A 7,576-nucleotide genomic window follows, 5' to 3' on the forward strand; every position below is an offset into this window, starting at 1 on the left:
ATTGAGGATATTTTGGTAGGGAGGACACAGCGCGTTATCTTGGATGGAGAGTCATCAGCACATGTAGAACTAACTTTGGGTGTACCTCAGAGAATTGTGTTGGGTCTCTTTCTGTTCATGTTGTATATTAATGATATTGCTGACATTATTAATAGTAACCTCAGACATTTTGTAGATGATGCAGTTATCTACAATGAGGTATTTTTTGCAATAAGTTGCACAAACAATCTGTCAGTCCCTGATAAAATTTAAAAGTGGTGCAAAAATTGTCAACTTGTTATAAATATTCAGAAATGTGAAACTGTGCACTGCAAGAAACGGAAACAAACATAGTATCAATGAGTGACAGTTGGAATCTATAAAGTCGCACAAATATTTGGACGTAACATTTAGTAGGGACAAGAAATGCTGTGATCACATAGGCTGAGTCATGTGTAAAGCAGGTCGCACACTTCAGTTTGTTTTTAGAATACTAGGGAAATGTAACCAGTCTGCAAATGAGATTGCTCACAAATCATTTGTGTGACCCATACTACAATATTGCTCAACTGTATGTAACTCAGAACAAATAGGACTATCAGGGGTTACTGAATGCTTACAGAGAAGGGCAGCATGAATGGTCACAGGTATGTTTGACCAACAGGAGAGTGTTAAAGAGATGATGAAATAACTCTTGAAGATAGGTGGAAACTATCTTGAGAAAGTCTACTAACAAAGTTTTAATAACCAGTTTTAAATTATGACTCTAGAAATATGCTACAACCACCTATCTATCACTCCCATAGGGATCGTGAGGACAAGATTCGATTAATTACAGCATGCACAGAGACATTTAAGCGATCATTCTTCCTGCTCTCATACGTGAGAGAAACAGGAAAAAGCCATAATAAGTGATACAGTTGGACATATCCTCTGCCATGCACAGTGGTTTGTAGACTATAAGTGTCGATGATGTTGTAGATCCTGTGCTGTCAAACGAACCAGAGCAAATTGAGAGCAGATCTGCCTATTGGCAGTTGCTGAAGCTCATAGGCAATGGTGGGGGAAGTGACATCGTGAAAGAAAGTAGCATACCTTTTCACTTTCGTAACTTACGAGTATGTTGGTATGAAAGCGTACAAGTTTGGTGTATCCACATTTAAGATGACTTACATGAAAGGTGGAGGTTGGATGCACATGCAAGACATTCATGCCTGTGAAAACCAGGGTTTATACCTATGCTGACTACAGGTATTGGCTGAAGACAGGGGCAAGACAGTCCACCATATTCTTGAGCCAAAAACAGGGGTTTTTCCCGTAAAAACCTGTGTGAAACGCGGCCTTTCTAGTTAAAGTCACCGAATTGACAGTCACATCTGAGTACATAGTTAAATATGACATACTTTCAGGGAAAAATATTTATAATTAGAGAGTTGAGAGCTTAATCTGTCTATGCAAAATTTCATTCGTTAAGCATTGACGTCATCGCAGCAAAGCAGCCGATCGGTTTAGTTTAAGTCGAATGATCAGCTGCAATAGTTAACACAACAAATGGCTAAAATTCCTCCCAATAATTTCACTTCCAAAACGTGCAATTTTCATAATGTAAACACAGAAATAACGCTTTATAGTCAGAGGAATAGAATTATATCATATGAAATTATTGACTGAGCATAGGAGCATTTAAGCATCACCACTAAAATCAAAACCTTACACTTAATGTCAAGTGAAGCCTATATTTGTCTGTCTCATACGTTTTCCTTCTTTTTAAGAATCTTTAGGTACAATTTTGCACGATCAGGAATACATATTTTCATCATGATTTTAGCTTATCGTTACAATCAATAGTGCACATATATTCTTGATGCCTGTAAAAATGAATTCGAGCAATAAATATGCTATACAATTAACCCTTTCACAGGCCATGTGTGGAATACTTCCCACTAAATGTATTTCATTAAAGTGTTTAAGGGAATACGTGTTACCACTTCTGTAATGCTTCTGGCATCTAGTGGCAGTCTGCTACACCAGCTGTAGTTTCTGTTTGTTGTGAAATATTGCCTTCAGGACTGTGGGAAATACATGTCCCAACAGACAACAGTGTTTTAATGGTGCTTGGAAAATATGTTTACCACCAAAGTAGTTTCTGGAAGGGGCTTGGGAAGTCTACTTACCACTGAATTAATCTGTCATTGTGGTCCTTGGGAAGCATACTTACCACCAACTTAAAGGTATCCTAAATCTTTTGGGAATATGTCTTACCATCTCTGTCTATGACTGACGTCTTGTAGTAGTATACTGCACCAGGGGTATGAAAACTGCTACAACGACCAGTTTCTGTCTGTCGTGGGATCAGCTGTTGTCAGAACACATTGCTTCGCTTCTGCGCTATACATTGTTGTAACCTGCATCAGCTTGTACCTTTATTGCGTGATAAAGTTTCTAGGATTGTTTTCACATTGTCATGAGCAAACTTTAATATTGGTAACAAATATTTTTATATAAAGTAAAAGAAAACATAAAAAAACCAGAAAACACTGTTCATTATTTTTTACATGTAATGCCAACACTTAACAGCTTACAAAAGGGAAGTGGGAAATCCATTTACCACAAATTTTTAATACACCACAATGGTGCCTTGGTGATGTATGTATCACCATAGTTTGTGGTCTTAAATCACAAAAATAAAATTATCAGTAAATAGGTATAGTCACCTGATCACAATTCTAGTAGGATATCAATGCATTATCTTCGCTGAGTTGTGCTTGCAAAAGGGCTAAATGATCATTTTATACGAAACAAAACAATACTCCAGAGCACTTTCAAATCAAGTCTTTATTTCACTTTCACAAGCAAGAGAAACTTGGAACATATTAACCAGTGTATTTTATGACAAATCTAGTTTACTGTCCTTCATAGATAAGTAGATAACTATATTTGCATTCATTTTTGTTTCTTTGAGAAAAAAATACTTACAGCATTCTCACTGTATGAGCCATAACAGACTCTAATTGTAAGTGATTATGAAATGACTATTAATGGCTCATGTGAGCACTCAAGTTCAGAAACAAAACCTTGTTTAAACACTTACACATAATTTCAATAACCATTAAATCAGTGGGATTCTGTGGACATACATATTGCATCACCAGTGAAACCAGGTGCCCCATTTTGCTACCACTAGTTATTCTAGGATGTGGCAAGTAAGTATCAAATATAACCCTGACATAATCATGTGCTCTTGTAGAACAAAAGTTAAGAATTGAGAGAAAATAGCTAAAAATTTTGTCATGGTTTGTAACATGCTGAATTGGTGTGACAACTCTTCATTTACATTGATTACACTATTAAGCACTGGAATACTCTTTGTCTGTGTAGTTCTTCTCCTGCAAGGCGATTATCATGTGTTTCAAATGACTATTTTACTGCTAGAGGTGACAATTCAGCTGCTGAATAAGCTTGATTTTCTTGCTGTTTTGCATGTTCAATTCAGAGTACAACTGTTTCTTGATATGAACAACAGTGTCATGAGGTGGTGCGTCTGGACTGAGGGAAACGTCTTTTGGCATAACCAGAAAACAAACAGAAGCATATAATTAGCACTGAATATCAAAGCTGTTGATGTACATAAATTATTAATACTTTCTGGAACAGCAGTTCTCAAAATAAAGAAAACTCTTCCAATGCAAAAGTTAGCACAGAGCAGGATAATCGTATATGCACAATAAAGAATTAATACCTTGAAAATTTTTAATGAACAATTCGTTTGCCTCGTTGCAACATTCTCTCACTGGATCATCATAAATATAACAATTGAAGTAAAATATACAATGCAGAGACGGCTGCTGTGATACCATCGCCAACAGCAAAGGAAAACAAGGTAAATATAAAAAAAACAGTATCATAGACTTATGCATTACAATCATTAATGAAAATTCTAGTGCAGCTTACATTCTGCATGTATGAGAAACACGATGAAGAAATGCAAGACTCTGATGTGAAAACTGGACTTTAAAGAGCTATCAAAATGAGCTTCACAGAAACAGTCTGAACATATTGTGTTATATTTGACTGGTATGCTACATTTCGTTGCAAAATGTTGATCCAAAAGTTTGCCTTGTACTGTTTTTCATGAACCTATATACTGTAAACATAAAAGTCAGTGAGTCAAAACATCGAAATAAATAGTCAATATTTAAACCAAAATGATTATTTTAGCTTAAGCAATTACCTCTAGAAAGTAACAGCAGACTTTCCACTTCTGTCTGTGCATCTGTGGGTAACATAACTAACCACTTTTACACAAATTTACGAATAAATTTCGATGACTAACATTATAATACACACACTCCACTCGCTATGTTTTGGTCTCAAAGGCATGGAGGAGTGTGTACATCACTGGTTCAAATTTAAAGTGTTAGTGCATTTCCATAGATTGTAATCTCATTGGGCACATGTTTCGATATGGATGCAGAGAACGACCAGAGCGTTCCAAGTGGCCTGGAATGAACTTTGAATATGAGAAATATGGTGCGAAAATCCGTATTTTCTATTTAAAATCGATTTAGATGACAATATTTTTCATTTATTCTCTATGGGTGGGTCTTGAACTCTAGTAGTAAAGTGCATGTCTGATTTCGAAATATTTTTGTGACCTTGCAGAGTAATACATTTGACAAATATCTGTCAAAAGCTAAGTTTAACTTCTCTTACCATAGTCATGCAACAGTTTGTAAATGATGTTGTGGATGCCTTTTGACAGTAAAATTATTTATTTGTAAAACCTAATACTGTAATTACGAGTCTGTGGCCATTATCAAGTGGAGATAAATTACATCTTAAGGCCCGTCCACACGCAACGATCTGTCTGCACAAATGTCTGCGCACATCACATCTGCGCAGACAGATCGTTGCGTGTGGACAGAAGATTTGCACCAACCTGAGGTGTGTGCAAACCTGGAAGTTGGAGTTGGAGGTTTGAGCGAAACCTCTCAAATCTGTGGGTTCAAACCACATCTGCGCAGACAAGTTGGAGCGTGTGGACAGGAGATCGCCGCAAATCTGGCGCGAAACAGCTGTTTGCTCAGTCTAGTGTTTGTATTTGTGCGCACAGGGCATTAAAGTGGCTGATACTCGTCAGTGTTCTCGAGAGTTTGTAAGTGAATTCATTGAAATATATAGAAACCACCCATGTTTGTGGAAGATTAAAAGTAAAGAATATAGTGACCGAGACAAAAAGACAGCACGATACAATGCTCTAATTGAAAAATTGCGGGCAGTTCACGCCTCGGCAAACAGAGAAACAGTAATAAAAAAAAAATAAAAAAAAAATTCGTTGCGAACTGTTTACCGAAAAGAGTTACCCAAAGTTCAGAAATCTAGAAGATCTGGTGTAGGAGTAGATCAAGTATACCAGCCAACGTAATGGTATTTTGATCTGCTTGGCTTTCTTAAGGTTCGCCCTGCAAATCTCGCAGTAAATTTACGCGAGAAAACTGCTTTCGCTTTAGCAGCCACTGTCTACACCATTTTGACCGCTTTGTCTGTTTCCTGCGGTTGGTCTGAATGTTTTTTGCAAAACAAGTTGCGAACACAGTCTACAACAGAACTTCCTCCATTTCTATATTTCAAAATAAATTAATTAAATTTTTGACGTTTACGGGGAGCGTAGTCGCTTGCCACTGATATTTCTTTTCTACACCGACAGATGGCGGGCGAGTAGTAGATTGGGGTTTGTGTCGTGTGAACACACCACATTTGCAGCGATCTTTTGCATGTACAGACATCTGCGCCGATGTCTGCGCAGACAGATCGTTGCGTGTGGACCGGGCTTTAGCATATGTTATAACCTAAAATCTTGTGACATTACATAACACAATTAGATAGTTTCATGTTCTATGGATCGTTTGTACGATTAATTGTCATTACGTGGAACAAGTCATTTTACATTCACATTACACATTCATTTACTAATATCACTACATGTTGATCATTTACATTTTTAAGAATTGTTAGTGCTTTTGTGAATTAATGATTCCTACTCATCACCTTTAACAGAATTTAAAAAATGGAAATTCTTCTTCTCCTTCAGAAGGAGTTGTGAAGGATAAACCTTTTCAGTTTGTTTTCAAATTTTACTTTGTCATCTGCCAAACATTTTATATCACTGTGTAAATGATGAAAACCTTTGATGGCAGCATTGTGCACTCCTTTCCATGCAAACACAACGTTAATGTAGAATAATGAGTTTCAGATTTCCTTCCAGTATTGTAATTGTGTACATCATCATTTATTTTAACTACAGTGGATTATTTACAATAAACTTTTCATGATGGAACAAAGATATTGAGAGGCAGTATAAAAAATGCCTAGTTTGTTAAAAATATGTTCAAAAGTTGATCATAGGCGAACACCACATTATTTTTTTACAGTTAGTTTTTGAGCAATGAACATTTTCTTTCTTAAATTTAGAATATTATTCCACATGGCATTATTGAATGAAAATATACAAAAATATGTTAACTTCCTGATTTGGCTGTCCCTAAGATTTGCAATGATTTGAAATGCAAATGCAGATGAACTAAGTTGTTATAGGAGTTCCAAAATGCGTTTTTTTTTTCACTTTAAATTCTCAACAGTATGAACGCCTAAGAATTATGATGTTTTGATTCCAGTTATTATTTCCTCATTATATGTTCCACTTGTCATTGGATTATGAGAGAACTGGAAAAAATGTGCTGCTTGATATTTTATTTTAGTATATAAGCTTATTTCAGCCCTAGTGCCTTCCTCAGTACATTTGCAAACAATCGTACTTATTTATAATGTATGTAATATGTAATTTATAATGGCTTTTTTACATTTGATGTTGTGCTCACATACTGATGCTGTAGATGGACATATGTCAACTACTAGTAAATCGTCATTGTTGTCTGCTGATGGTTGTAATATCACATTCAGTAACATTTTAAAGTTGTTCGATATTTTCTGTTGCATGTATCTTATCATAATTTTTTACTATCTAACAGTTATAGAAATTCAAGGTTACCAGCTAGATGTTTACTCAAAGATCTTTATGTTCTGTGAGTTGTGTATCTATGGAACTTTTATTGATATGTTTCTTATTTCTGGTGTTTTGGTTGTTATCTTTACACAAAATTTCAATAAAATTTTTTAAGAACTGTGTGTGCCTGATATTGGTTTGTTCATTCAGTGCGTCACAGGGATAATCCTTAGTGTGTATGTATATTTTAAATTCTTCCAAAATATTCGTGATTGGACCTTTTGGGATTTTGTGCAGGATTTTTAGTGCGTTTTCAATATTGTCAACTTCGTGTTTTTCGTTTTTGACGTGTGTAAAGAGGGTGGGTTGGTTGTTACTTGTTTCTCTTGTATATTCTCTGAAGCTAGCCATGAAATTTCTTTCTCTCTATTCTATACAAAATTTTGTGCGGTTATTGCAGTTAATTTTGTAGATTATAAGGTTACATGTTATGGATGAATGCCTTTTCCTGAACATAGTTCTGTGCTAATATTATTTGTCGTTCTGAATGCTAATTTCACGTTTGTATGTTTTAGTAGGGCGTTTATTTTATAG

The sequence above is a fragment of the Schistocerca piceifrons genome, chromosome X (assembly GCF_021461385.2).
Source record: "Schistocerca piceifrons isolate TAMUIC-IGC-003096 chromosome X, iqSchPice1.1, whole genome shotgun sequence".
Classification (NCBI taxonomy): domain Eukaryota; kingdom Metazoa; phylum Arthropoda; class Insecta; order Orthoptera; family Acrididae; genus Schistocerca; species Schistocerca piceifrons.